Here is a 14,940-nt window from a genome sequence, read left to right as displayed (position 1 = left end):
TTCTTCCTTTTTCTTGGAAGATTCTGGCATTCCTTTCTTCCCATACTGTCCATAACATTGCTGCTCGCAAGAATCTCCACATTTTCCTTCCTCTTTTATGGGGCCAAGAGAAAAAAGAAGGGTTAAAGATTGTGCTTACTTTTGCTGGCATATCCCAACTATACCCAAACAAAGATAGAAGCCAAACCCAGAGCTCTGCATTACACTACAAGATAAAAATAGATGATTACAATCCTCACCATGAGATCTGCAAAGAATGCACTAGTTTGGTGAAATACAATGGACGGGTCTTCTCTTTCGTAGGTTATCCATCGTGTTTACTTTACCATGCCACACTTTCCAACACAAAGCCATAACCTTTGGGGGGGGGGGGCTACACCAGACTTCTTTGGAAGGGAAATTCTGTTGAGAGGAAGTTTGGTAGAGGAACTTGAAAAAGGAGCCACAAGAAAAAGAGCCATTGGGGTGAATGACCCAAATCCTTTTATCAGGTCTCGAGGGATCCAGCCAAACCTTATCAAGGAGACATAGAAGAGTAGACAAACACTCAATTTCCTCATCCCTTAACCCTCTACGGAAACCAAAATCCCAAGACAATGCTGGCAAATTTAAATTCGACGGAAGGAATTTTGAGATCACCTCTTTTTTGTACAAGGAAACAAAGTACAAAGAAGGAAAAATGTCTTTTAGAGGGAGATCTCCAACCCAAATGTCCTCCCAAAACCGAATAGAATTACCAGAACAAGCATCATACCTGCACAATTGAGGAACTACGGAAGAATTTTGTGAATTGCTTTTCAAGGTGTGGCTAGGTTAGCCCTCCTTGATGCACCATAATCCCAACCACTCTCTGAACATCCATGAATACTCATCACTACTTCATGCCAGAGTCTATCCTACTCCAAAGGCCACCTCCACAGCCACTTCCCTAACAAAGCTGAGTTCTTTTTAAGCACATTCTTGAGCCCTAATCCTCCTTCCTCTTTGCTTCTACCCATAACCCCCCATTTAATTAAATGATATTTTTTACCTTCTCCCGGTTCCCAAAGAAAATCTCTCATCAATTTTTTTAATTTCTTTGCTTCCCTAGACGGTATCCTAAAGACAGAGAGATAATAGGTAGGTAGATTCATGAGGGTAGCTTTTATCAAAGTGATCCTCCCACCCAAAGAGATATAATTTTTCTTCCACAGCTAATCTCTTTTTTAACTTCTCCAAGACTGGGGTCCAGAATCTACTCTCTCTAGGGTTTGCTCCCAACGGAAGCCCTAAGTAAGACAAAGGCCAGGAAGAAATGGAACTCAAGACAACCTGCAATCACCTCAACCTTCTCAAAGACTAAATTTACTCTGACTATGCATCTTTTTCCTAGATTGATTTTCAAATTGGAAACTCCTTCAAAAACTATAATCAATTCTTTCAGGTTTTCCACCTTCTCACCAAAGCCTCCCTCACAAAAGATCATCAAGTCATCTGCAAATTGATGGTGAGTGGCTGGAATTCGGTTTGTGCCTACTCTCCAACCCCTTATCACATCTTCCCTATCAGCCCTAGTGATAATTCGACTGAACACATCAGCTACCAAGGTAAAGAGGAGAGGTGAAAGTGGATCCCCTTGTCTAATGCCCCTACTAGATGGAAAAAAATCCCTCACCACCCCATTTACTAGGATGGAATAGTGATAAGAGCTGACACAACCAGTCATCCAACTACACCATCTTTCCCCAAACCCACACTTCCTCAAGACCTCTAGTAGGAACTACCAGTCCACCAAGTCATAGGCTTTCTCCAGATCAAGCTTACAAACAAAGCCTCTCTGCTTGGACCTCTTCATCTGTTCCACACATTCATTTGCAATCAATTATCTGATGCCCTTGGATGAAAGCCCCTTGAGCCTGACTAATAATGGAGGGAAGGATTTCTTTAATCCTCAAAGACAGGACCTTGGCCAGGATTTTATAAATACTAGTCACCAAACTAATTGGCCTAAAATCCTTAGGATGGAGAGCATCGGCTTTCTTTGGAACAAGGGCCAAGAAAGTAGCATTAATGCTTCGGCTGACTATATGCTTCTCTGCAAACTCATTAAAGACCTCACAAAGATCAATTTTTATCACCTCCCAACAATCTTGGTAAAAAAGCCATTGTAAAACCATCTAGTCCTAGAGCTTTGGATCTATCCATCAAAAACACCGCCTTCCTAATCTCTTCTTCCTCAAAATTTCTTTCCAATCATCTAACATGATCTTCTTCCAACCTTGGCCAATCAACCCCTTCTATTTCCATCCTCTCTTCCAAGGGTCTTCTGTAAATCAATTTGAAATGATCCACAAACTTCTTGGCAATATCATCCTGATTAGTGAATTCCTCCCCTCCTACCTCTAACTAAAACACAAAATTTTTTCTCCTCCCATTTGCTACATCATGAAAAAACTTAGTATTCCCATCACCTTCCTTAATCCACCTATGCCTCGATTTCTACCTCCAGCTTATTTATTCCCTCAGTAGGATCTCTTCTAGGTCCTTCTTCAACTGTCCCCTCAGAACTCTCTCCCCCTCTTCCATTCTAGATCATAAACATGAAAATAATTAAATAAGTAGTAAAGTGGTTTTAAAAGAGATGATTGTGTTTCATTTGACTTGGTTAAAGCGGGCAGTGAAGGAACCAAGAGGAGATATGAGATTGTGAGTGTTTACATAAAGTGGCACTTTCACATTCTTATGGGTGTTCGTGAACCTATTGGTGATGGCATACTTTTGACTTAATAAAGGTTGGGGTCCTCTCATTCATTTTGTATAGGAGGGGGTTTGGCCAATGCAACCACTGGAGCAAGGCATGTAGTCTAGGTCCTTGCAAGCTTATACATTTTCCGCACAAGATAGGTGACATGCTACCCTTGTTGCCTATTCAGATGAGAATGAGACGAGTCCTTGTGAGTTAAAATTCAATTTCTGATGACCTAGCTAAGCAGGTTGTGGGAAGGGCTTTTTTATTTTTTTTTTCGTAAAGCAATAGTTCTATGCCCTCTAAATTTTTGGTAGAGGGATAGGGCCTCAAGTACATTTTGCATTACTATTTTACATCCTTTTATGCACACTCTTTTTATCTCATTGAAGTAATGGTTACTTTCCTCTCAAAGGAATAATATTCAAATAGAGGGGTTTAGTTTTGTTTTTGTTTTTGTTTTTTCCAGTTAAACTCTCCTATTTGAGACATTCTGTTTAGTTTGATACATGTATATGCTTATTTTTCTCTTGTTTCTTAGCTTGTCTCTAATAATGATATTGTAATTTATGTACATTTCTGTTGATGTTTAATACAAAATTTACTTATCAGATAAAATGCAGAAATGGTAAGGGGCATAACTTAGCCTCAAAGGTATACTTATTTCCTTTCGCCCACATTTCTCATATGCTGGATAACAGGTCTGAACAACTTCCTCTTGGCCTGCCTAGTATAGTGTGCCTTCGTAAGAAATGACACTGCTTGTCTGACAAAGATAAATGCAAAGATAAATGCAGGGTTTGCAGTGTCTTATCCATTTCATCCTAAAGAGAAAAATTATATTCTCATTTAACTTACAAGCGCTGTTTATGGTTTCTCTGATTTTATTGGGATATAGCCTTACTCAAATGGATACTACTGGATCAAAATTTACACCGCTCAGTTTTCTGTTGTAACTCCTCATGACTATATGAGAAGCTAATGAAAGGTTTAAATTGATTTTGAGAATTTAAACATTTCGACTGCATTGCTCTTGCACAAATCCTGTCAAGTATCGTCTATAGGAGAAGACCAAATTGATCGATTCAATGGATAAGAAATACACACAACAAAGCTCCTTAGAAATGGGGATCCATCTGAATTGCACCTTCGCGAGAACCCGTTTTCTAGATGGGTTAACTGAACATTTCATGATGACAGGTTCTTACGTCAAACAATTGTCAAACTTTGCTTAAATGACGAGGAAGAAAAGGAATATTTTGGATTACTGGTTGAGCAGTTTGTAAGACTAAAAAAATTGAAAGTATTTTATCTAAATGCATTTACAAGGTTTCCCGTACAAAGCTATATGTGCTGTAACCATACCAATCTTCCCAAGAACCTTGCTAGAAATGACAGTTGGATTTTCAGTTATATCCTGTTTTTACTGGTATGATATTTCTGCCTCTTCAAGAGGTCCAGCTTGTTCTTGGATGTCGATCATGCAACTGAAATTTTTGTTCATGGGTTCAATATTTATGTTTCTATCATTACAGAAATAGTTTCTAACCTCATTGACCATGCCTGAATGACTGCAGACGGTTAGTGCACCAACAAAGCTTGACATTATCAGCTCCCAAAGCAAGCGCTTAACAACCTCACAGCTGTAAATCCACTTAGCTTGATTCTTTTTCTGCAATTCGTCAAACAGGTACCAGAATTTCCTTAAAACTTCTCATTCCCCACATACCCACTAATATAGAATTCCATGATATTGTCCTTTTTCCATTTAGGGGCCCTTGCTTGGTGTGATGGTACTTGGGCTGATAATGGTCACATCATGGCCCTGTTGTAAGAGGGGAAAGTTGGTCAATGAATATCCTTTTTTTCATTCACCAACTTTATAATATTCTTTTTTTTTTGTATTTAGTAATGGGTCCAATTGGTAAAATCAACTCCAGTAAATTTTATAACATATAATGGAATAAATTTGTTCATTAATATTAACTTTTTAAAGGTAAAAATATTCCGTTAGTTACTGGGGAATCTTGGGAGTCAACAATATGGGTAAATGAATTTATTTAGGTAAATGTTACCCGGGTAAGTTACAAAGTTGTAAACAAACGAAGTCCATGTGCAAAAATGACGGTTTAGGTCTGGTATCAAGTCCAACCCTAACCAGACTATGTACTTGGGACCAACAATGGGTTGTGTTCTTTTCAGCATTTTGTCAAGTAACTTTTTTATTTATCAAATTTCCCAAATTTATCAAAATCCATGATGGAATTCCTGAATTCCATGCTAAATCAGAAATATTACACTCTTCATCAAACAAGCGACAAGATTTGGTCAGGCAATGACTTTGTAAAATGCCAAAAAAGTGAGATCAAATTAGAGAAAGGGTGTAAAATAGTTCTCTAATGGTGCTGTGTTTCATCATGTGTCAACCAAGTTGGGCATAGACTTTCCAAGGATACGTGGTAAGCCCAATACAACCACGTAAGCCAACTAAAAGGGGGGCTAGGCTGGACCAGGTATGTTCCCTCCCATCCTCTATTAAGGGGACAACACAGACGAACACCAACATAAGTTATAGCAGCTTGATGGGCAGACCTCACTACACAACTTAATTTCCACCTGGCTGCAAGCTTAAGCTTGGATCAGATCATAGGTAATAAAATTCGAGTCTTTCGGCCAAAAAGATGCTTTACAAGCTAAACCACTAATAAGCTGAGAACAATCTACCTCCGATACTATCCTTCCGAAACCATGAGACTTGGCAAAAATAATTCCTTCTAAAGCTGCAATGGCTTCTTGTTCAAAGGATGATCCAGCTGAACACCGTCTACAGCCAAAAATTATAACATGGGACTTAAAAGAATAATCTGCTTATTCTCTTTTAGAACAAATGACCAGTTCCCAATATACCAGCAACAAAATTCTAAATTATTTAATTTATTTATTCTTTTATTATGGTTAATGCTTGTGTCAAAGAAAATTTCCAGGACAAAAATAAGAATTTGGTAAATAAAAGTTTTTAGAGAATAAAAACCTGTACAGGGAGGAGGGTTAATCACATCCCCGAGTATTCAGCCTCTGAACCTGCAGGTAGGCCATTATCACCGGGAACACTGTGGTTAATAAAGAGACAAAGAAACTGAATCAACGTTCTATCTCTTCCAACGGTCAACATTGTGAACTGCATGGATGGTGGAACAACGTTCAATCTTAGAGGTTAGGGCTTCCATTGAATAGGTCGATAATACAAAAAGGGTATTTTCGTCATTCAAAAATTTTAATCAGACATATTAGTAGTAGAAATTTTTTTACAACACGGGTATGAATAAAAGGAAAAAGGATCTCAGAGCTTCTTGTAACTAATTTTTTTTTTTCGATCCAAGAATTTGGTTGTGACCTCGGATCACCAAACACCCAAAATGGAACTCATCTCCTTTTTTAACCACTAAAAAGGAAGCAAGTCGTTAACAACCAGACTACCAAACGCAGCCTTAAGAGGGTAGAAAATAAAATCTTGCGTCTTTTGCTTAAATATAGCTAGTTTTTACTCCGTTTATCAAAACTTGCCATGGATGATGGATCCGATCCGATCAACAAATTTATTAGGGTTGTGATATTCACGACAAACAGGGCAAAAATTGCTTCTGATCTCTGGATTTTAGAATTGGATTTGACTTAAGGATGGAATTTAATGCAGAACTGAGGAATCTTGAAACAGATAGACCACTAACCAATTCACTTGATGAACAGCTTCTTTTGACTATTTCAAATTCTCGGATAGGACGAATCAAATATCAATTGCATGCACCCTCGTAACATGACTAACAGTCGGTTCTGTTTCAATTGCATGCACCCTCCTAATCTGCTTCTCTCTTTTTCTCCTTCAACAGCATAGGAGGGAATAAAAGTGGGGTTAAAATTTTAAAATTTCTTGGAGCTCTAGACTCCCGTTAACAGTCTGGACTCCGTTAATCTGTGATTAATAAAGGGAGAGACGTGGCACTTTGCCATTCTTGGTTGCAGAAAATTTTCTGCACCTAGGATGCAGATGTGAGCTCGTTCTGAAGTCCCCCCTATGCCATATATAAACCTGTGAATCTTCACTCCCACTAAAAGCTTGGTTAAATCCACCAAAGCAAGGCCTAATAACAAATCTGGTGCTCTTACGGACTATGTACCTGGCAATGAATTTCAGATCGCCTTCAATGTTCCAAAGATGAATTTCCTGATTTAGAAGATTAACCAGCAAAGAACCTACCGTCCCTTGATAATGAGAACGTAGCTATGGGTTGACCCTCTTCAATCAATCGCTCAACTTTTGCCTCCCTGTCAAGTAGCAGTGTTTCTCGACACATGGTTATAATCAACTTTCCATCATTTGTAATTGCCATGTCTGAAATCTTCAGTGTCCGCTGTCCCATCCAGTATCCCAACTGTTTCCCATACAAATGCTCTTGTCGGTCATACCAGAGAATAACCACTTCCCATCCGGAGACGGGAGACCATCCACAATATATCAAACCTTCACCAGCTTTTTTTATAAATACGGAGGCATTGACCAGAGCTTACATCCCAACTAACCTCTTCCATTCCACAGGCGAGGACTTTGGAGTTGGTGGTCATTGGGGCTTCAAGACAGTCAGAAAAGGATCTTGATGGCCCTCTAATTTGTGTTTCAAGGACAGTCCATAATCCTTGTTGACATCCCATATGATTGCTCTCAGATTTGGTACTCACAAAATTGTGCTCACACCATTCTCACAACCCTTTTCAGCCATGCATTGGGAAATTCTCCCCATGAATAAAAAGATACAAGTATGGAGATGTTCCCAATGCATGGCTGGAAAGGGCTGTGAGAACGGTGTGAGCACGATTTGTGAGGACCAAATCGTGTGAAAACAAGAAACATGCACAATAATATTAACCCAACCTCCAATCAAAACGAAATATTCACTCCCGAAAACAAGAACACTCCATGCCAAAATAATAGAAACTCCTTTTATCTCAAACATAGCAACAACCTCATCACCCCCAATCTTCAGCTCCAAACTTTAACTTTCAGAAAAACTACATACTCATCCCAGAATCAGCAACCTCAATCCAACTTGTACAAATAAGAACCTCCTAATGTCATAAATTGTGCTCCCTTCTAGTACCAATCAGATCTCTTTTTTAACTGATTGGTATCTGTAAGAATTATATTATCTATTAATCATGTAAGAAGAAAAAAATCCATACAGCATGGCAAGCATCCCCAAGGAAAGTGCAAAGCACTCTACAGAGGCATTTCCTCCCCTACAAATGGTTGTTTACAACATTACCCCAGAATATTTGTGCCCTGTATATACTCCTTGCCAGTCGTTACATCAGCTAGCACATTTGCTGATCTTCAAGTCTAAAATTTGCATTCATTTCAGTTGTCAAGTTTCACAGCTCCTACAAAAAATTCAAATATTCCTTGAACTTAACATCATTGTCACTCTTAGACCTTGCAGTGCTGCTATCAACTCAACCTTGATTGAGTTTCCTTCCCCTATGGGCCCAGAGAATAAATGCCAAGATATTCCCATTGTGGTCTATAAAAGCACCTATTGCTGGATGCTCTGAGGTTGCCCATGCTGCATCCATCAAAGTTTATTTTGACTCCACTCTCCATTGGAGGAACCCATCACATGGAGACTACACTGTCAAAAGCTTTGTTGTTTTGATTCCATGCACAGCTTTGATTTGTATGCTTTCCTTCACCGTTTATAGAGTCCTAAGTACCAATCAGATCTCTATCCACTAACTCCATTACTTTGGCAGCTGGATTAATCCTTCACTAATCTATTCTAATGAGCCTTCTCAACCTTCTTCACCTTCTTATACTTATCCCAAATAACCCCCCTCCCCTCCCAGATGAACAGGACTTTCAACACTTGGATACCTTCTTTGTTTTTCTGTCCTTGAAGCATCTGACCGCGTTAGGAATCTTCTCCACCTCCCTCTGTTCTTTATCCCCATATTCTTGATACATTTGGGACTTAAGGAATTTTATGACTTGGACAGACCATCTTTTCCATGTGGTTTTCAGGATGCCCTTACTGTAAGGGATTATACCTTTATATAAAGCATATTACCTTGGAGACTGAGTAAAATATATAGAGTGAGAGAATCTTTTTTGTTATCCATCACAAAAAAGAAACTAAAAAAATGCTGAAAAAGGTAAAGTAATCTATTTAAGGATGGAAGACCAGATTACAATACAGGATATTAAAAAATAACCAGGTCATAAAGGACACTTTGGAGGGAATTGGGGCGTTCCAAAGCATTTGACAAGGTAGAGTATTCACCCCGGTAAATCAAACTGAGAAGTCATCATTTCATTCCCAACCCTACCTTCTGCCCTCAGTCCTACCTATTTGGGCTTTGACCCTGCAGTTTATTGAGAATATCAGCAGCTCCTTCAAATTCTCAATCATAAAAAGTCCTACAAAATTTTGGAATCACATAATCTAACTCCCTCCCTCTACATGATATTGAGCTACCACTGCCTCTTTGTCTTCAACCATTGCAAATAGTGTTAGGAATAACTCCAACAGAGGCCGACTGTCAGATCAACAATCCGGCCAAATTTTAATCTTTCCCCATCGGAGATGCTTGGGACGTAGCACCCCCATCATCTCCTTTAGTATTCCTCTCTCTTTATGTACAAACAATTTAAAAAAAAGCAAAAAATAGCAGCAACTTAAAATATTATTATGAATACCCAGACTTTTTCTACAACGTTTCTTACCTGCCACAAGTCTGGTGTCAAATCTTTGGCTTTATGATAGTGAGATTAGTAAAAGTTGCTTCTAGTTCGGAATCATATATTCTGACAAGTTTTTCTAATAATAGCAATTGATATGTAGGAAAAGAAAACAAGAGCAATAAATTCAAACTGAAGTTAAAATTTAGAAACCAAAAGCACTGGCTTTCAACATCTCATAGCCATTTTTATCCTTCTACTGCTAAAATTTTAAACTATTAAAAGAATTTAAAATGTATCAAAAATAAAAATTTCCTTTTGACTAATCCCTTTTAAAGGTGAAATGTCGTTGCTTTTCACTACCAAACTTATCTTCAACCTAAGTATATGTTAAAATAATTTAAAAACTACAAAAGAGAAAAATATACACCATGTCTTTACATTACAAGAACCATAATCAATCCATCAACTCCATCAAATATTAATATCTAACTCCAGACCTCTTCTTCAATTTTGCAAATTCAAATTCCTCCACAACCCCCACCCACAATACAAACAAGAAAAAAGGACAAATACAAAAATATACCCAAAGAAAACATAATTGTTACTTCAAACATCTAAAGTTCTATAGGAACACAAAATATATTAAAAGAATACACGTATTGTCAAATTCCATGTGTAAACAAGCCCATTATTCTCATCAAATCCATATGCCATATATTTCATTTGGTAGAGTATCTCTTGCAATAGGTCATGGTATGTAACAGTGATTTAAAAGGTGCACCTCAAACGCAGGCGAGGTGCATTTCAGAGTAGGCACCTCGCCTAGGTCCTAGGAGCAGCCCTTTCAAAAGGCGCACGCCTGGTGTGCCTTGTGCCTCAACCCAAGCATGCACCTTTTGAAACTTTGACGCTTTTTTTTTTGTCTAGCGCCTGGTGCGCCTTGCGCCTTAGCCCAGGCATGTGCCTTCTGAGAACCCCCTAATTGGTAATGTTGTTCATTCATTCATTCTAATAAAATGTCTTCTTAAAAAGTAATAAAAACTATAAAATCATTATTTTTTGTGTGAGAAGTAAGAATTTAAACCTAACGTGGACTTGTTTGGGCTTGCTTTGAGGGGCGTGGTACAAAGGCAGCTCATAGAGTCAGGAATGTAATATGTTTTACATCACATTAGATACTTGAAGTAATGCAATTGAGAAAAAAAAAAGAGATTGTGGTTTTATATGCTTGAAAATGTTTTATATATTTGATTTTATTTTTAAATTCTCTTTTTTTTTGTTTTTTGGAAAAGGTAAAGTAATAATTATTGAGAATGAAATACACACTGGAGGCTGAGATCAGTCCCAAAACAGGCTGACTGATCTAAACAGCGATTACACAAGTCCAACTGGGATAATTTGGCTCTTATTCCAATTAACTTTCAAGCCTGTAATCACTTCAAACCAAGAGAGAATCCCAAGAATTAGCTCCACCTGAGAGGGGGAAGCATCCACAAAACATACTGTATCATCTGCAAATTGAAGAATGTTCACCTTCTCTCCCCCCGACACCATTGCAAAAACTTCCCAATCCCCTGACTCAGTAGCCTTCTTGCAGAAAAGAGTGAGGATCTCCATTATACATAGAAATAACAGAGGAGATAGATGGTCTCCCTGCCTAAGACCCCTGAAACCATCAAAGGAACCTACAGACTGTCCGTTTACCAAGACTGAGAACTTTGGGGAAGTGATACATGCTTTCATCCAATTCCTCCATTTCTGCCCAAAATTCATCTGAAGAAGCACACGGTCTACACATCTCCAGTTAACATGATCGAAGGCCTTCTCAATATCAAGTTTACAAATCAAACCCGGAGAATCTTCTTTTTTCCTGGAATGAATGAGCTCATTGGCAATAAGAACTGAATCTAGCATCTGTCTACCTAGAATAAAAGCACTTTGGTTATTTGAGATAACCCTACCAAGAATTGCTTTCAATCTTTGTTTAAGGACTTTAGATAGGATTTTATAGAAGCTATGCAACAGACTAATTGGCCTAAAATCCTTAATATTCACAGCACCTTCAATCTTTGGAATGAGGGTTATAAAGGTAGTGTTCAGACTTCTTTGCAATGAACCCCTCTCAAAAAAGTCATGGAAAACATTCAATATATCCTGTCTCACCACATCCAAACATTTAATGTAAAAGAGATTTGTAAGACCATCGGGCCCTGGAGACTTTTCATCAGCCGACAACTTGATAGCTTCTTTAATTTCCTCCTCAGAAAAAGGTCTCTCAATGAAAGAAGACTGCTCATCACTCAGCTAGTTAAAAGAAAGGGATCTTGGAAAAGGTCTGAATGCCTAAGATTCCTTATACAACTTATTGTAAAAGCTAGTTGCCACTAGCTTCATATCAGACTCAATGATACCTACCCTACCCTCTCCCTCCAGCCTAGTAATTACAGAAGCTCTAGCTTTGGCATATTTGCCATTTTGTGAAAATAATGTGTATTCCTATCCCCCTCTTTCAGCCACGCCACTTTGGCTCTTTGTCTCCATTTAATTTCTTCTACCACTGCCAATTTGTCAAACTTCAACTTAGCCTGAAATCTTTTTAATCTGAGCTCCTCAGCAATAGGACCTAATTCTTCAATTGTGTCAATCTCCTTTATGATACTCAGTAGAGCCTTCTTCTCACCTCCCACCTGCATATCCTCCCAAACAGACTTCAACAAACAGAACTAGAGAGTCATCCTCAAACCAAGCATTCTCTAATTTGAACGGAACTTTGTTCTCTCTCTAACACCACAAACCAGTTGAATGAGAATATGGTCTGACACTGGCCTTGGAAGGGCAATCTGCTTAAACTCCGAAAAAATATCCTCCCAGTTAGAAGTAACTAGAAACCTATCCAGCCTCACTAGGGTAGGAAGGTCTTGATTGTTGGTCCAAGTATACCTATTGCCATGAAGGGGTAAATCTTGAAGCTCAAATATGTTGATAAAATAAGCAAATTGCACCATATCCCTAGATCATCTTCCCCCCGAGCTTCTCTCCTCCCAGAAAGAGTGACATTAAAGTCCCCACCAATAACTCACGGGCAATCCAGACTTCCCCTAGCCACTGCTAGCTCCTCCCAAAACTCCTCCCTCCGACTTCAGTCATTAGGACCATACACATTAGTAACCTAACACACATTGCCATTTGCAAGTTTCAAGACAAGAGAAATTGAAAAAAAGTCCAATCTAATGAGAGATCAAGCGTCCCACATACTCAGTAACCCCCCTGCACTACCAACTGCCAACTTCGACCTCCACCTAACCTCCCCCTCCCCCTCCCCCCAGATATTCCTAACCACTCCAACCTCCACAGATTCCAATTTAGTTTCTTGAATCAATACCACTTTTGAACCTGAATTTTTCAGAGAGTCACAAACTACCAGCCTCCTTCTCCCCGACCCCAGCTCCCTAACATTCCAAGATAAGATCTTAAGCTCCATAACAAATTAGGAACAACGTAACACTTGGCACTTAAGCTTCCCCCCCTCCCTCACTCCTACCAACTTTATCATTAAGGTTCCAAGTCAAGCGTAGCAATTCTCTACTTTTAGATTTGTTGCCCCCCTTCTTTACTACAGCTTTCCCCCTAGCCATACTCATTCTTTTCTCTACCGCCTCCAAGTACTTAATTGTTTCCTCTTCCAAGCCTTCTAGTGAGATCCCCAGAAACTTTCCCAATCCCATCAACTTAGAAGAAACCCATGACGAATCAGAAACACTTTCAAACTGCTCCCCTACCTGGTTCGATTGATCCACTAACAGATTGTTATTCTTCTGAGACTGCCCAACCGTGACAACAAACCTATTCGTAACACAGAGTTTGCTACCTCCCACCTGTGGCCCAACACCCTCGAGAATACCTTCACCACCTGCAATTTGAGAATCTGCAGCCACCATCACTATCGGATCCACCTCCATCAACTCCTCTTCCTCTCTCAACACTGCTAGTTGGTTGGACTTTAGTTGAGTCTCACCTACCAAAGCAGACGCGCTTGAGAAGGACAAGATTTCACAACCCCAACGTCGGGATCTGAAACTCCCTCTCCGCCCTTCTTCTCCCTACCAGCAGTAGTCCCCCTTCGTTCCTGAGAATCCCGAGCCTCCCCAGAACCCACACCCTGAAGATCACCGCCAACCTGAGGACTGAAATCTGGCATCAGGTCCGTCCTTCGAACAAAGGATGGACTAGACTCAATAAAACCATTGAGCCCAGGCCCAACTTCCAGAATAAAAGGTTGAAGAGTCGGTTGGGCTGAATAAAGCATTCCAAACCATTTAACTTCATCTGAAGTCCCATGGGTCCACTGAGACTCGAGTAGGGGAGGCTGACAACCCTTTTGACAATTCTCTGGCGCACTAACTTCCCTAGGGGCCAGTTGGAGCTCTCTGCAAGGCATTCTCTAATTAAGGCTCTAATGGCCTCAGTACCCCAAACATGCCCGCTGCCCCTCATATTTGAATTTCGAATCTCCTTCACAACTAGATCCTGGGTAAACCCATCTGTACCATTCGAAGTCACCAACGTCGGACGACTCAAAAGAACCCCCAAACCTGCATCTTCTTCTCTATCTACGGTCACCGGAGAAGCAACTCGCGTCTCCTTCTTCTGATACCTCTTTGCTACTGAAAAACCGAGAAGCTCACTTTTGCCAAAATCTTCCAAGATTAACGTTTTGGAGCAGTTTGAACTATCCTTGTCTTCTTTAAAGACACCGCGAGACAGCTCTTCTCCACCCCTCCAACTTCGGATAGACGGCAAAACTTCTTGCCAGATCTGAACCGTGAAGACCACTTCCCCTGCTACCACTTCAACCTTGCTTGGAATTTGGTTTCTCCTGCGGATTTTCATTCTTACCCATTCGCAGGTCGCAATCTCCAGCGGGGAATCGTCCGTCTCTATAAAACCCCCATAAGCATCCCCAATAGCCCTTATGACACTTGGGCACCAGAGCAGGAGTGGCAGGCTGTAAACTCTAATTCAGCATGACTCCAGGTCCTCTCCTACTTTGAAGGGATCAAGGTAATGGCATCCCGCACTCACCCCCCACCAGTCCAGCAAAAGGGGGTTTCTTCCCATCTGCCACAGACCTTGTCTTAAAACCCAATCCGCACCAGCACTTGATAGACAAATAAAAAGGAATAGGCCATCCGCCATTTTCTTCACTCTCACACCCCCACCTCTCTCCAAACGCCGTTTGCCCACCTCTCTACCTCCTTAATCTCCACCCCCCATTGGAACCTACCCACCAAACAGTTCCTCAAAAACTCTCTTCCCGTAGTCACCCCTTGAGGATCCGTTGCTACCACCCTATTACCATTAACCCATTTCACCTCTAACTCCCCAAAAGTAAGCCAAACCCCCGCCGCCACCACTTCTCTGTAAGAAAGATTACATCTTACCCTCCCTTCGTTCTCCAATCTACGGTACCAGGTAGAAGCTTCCC

At 40.1% G+C, this 14,940-nt stretch overlaps 1 long non-coding RNA gene across 1 annotated transcript; it reads right to left on the bottom strand.

Annotated features, from left to right (window-relative positions):
• Positions 1-3,867: 3,867 nt before the first annotated feature.
• Positions 3,868-7,476, bottom strand: LOC148862055 (uncharacterized). The gene is made up of 3 exons (XR_016112944.1): positions 5,757-7,476; positions 5,450-5,549; positions 3,868-4,550 (listed from the first exon to the last, which is right to left on the bottom strand). It is a non-coding gene; the product is annotated as an uncharacterized LOC148862055 (long non-coding RNA).
• Positions 7,477-14,940: the final 7,464 nt, after the last annotated feature.

This window comes from Nelumbo lutea, chromosome 4, assembly GCF_056320005.1.
Source record: "Nelumbo lutea isolate HS-2025 chromosome 4, American lotus-T2T, whole genome shotgun sequence".
NCBI lineage: Eukaryota > Viridiplantae > Streptophyta > Magnoliopsida > Proteales > Nelumbonaceae > Nelumbo > Nelumbo lutea.
This window is presented reverse-complemented; position numbering and strand designations above follow the sequence as displayed.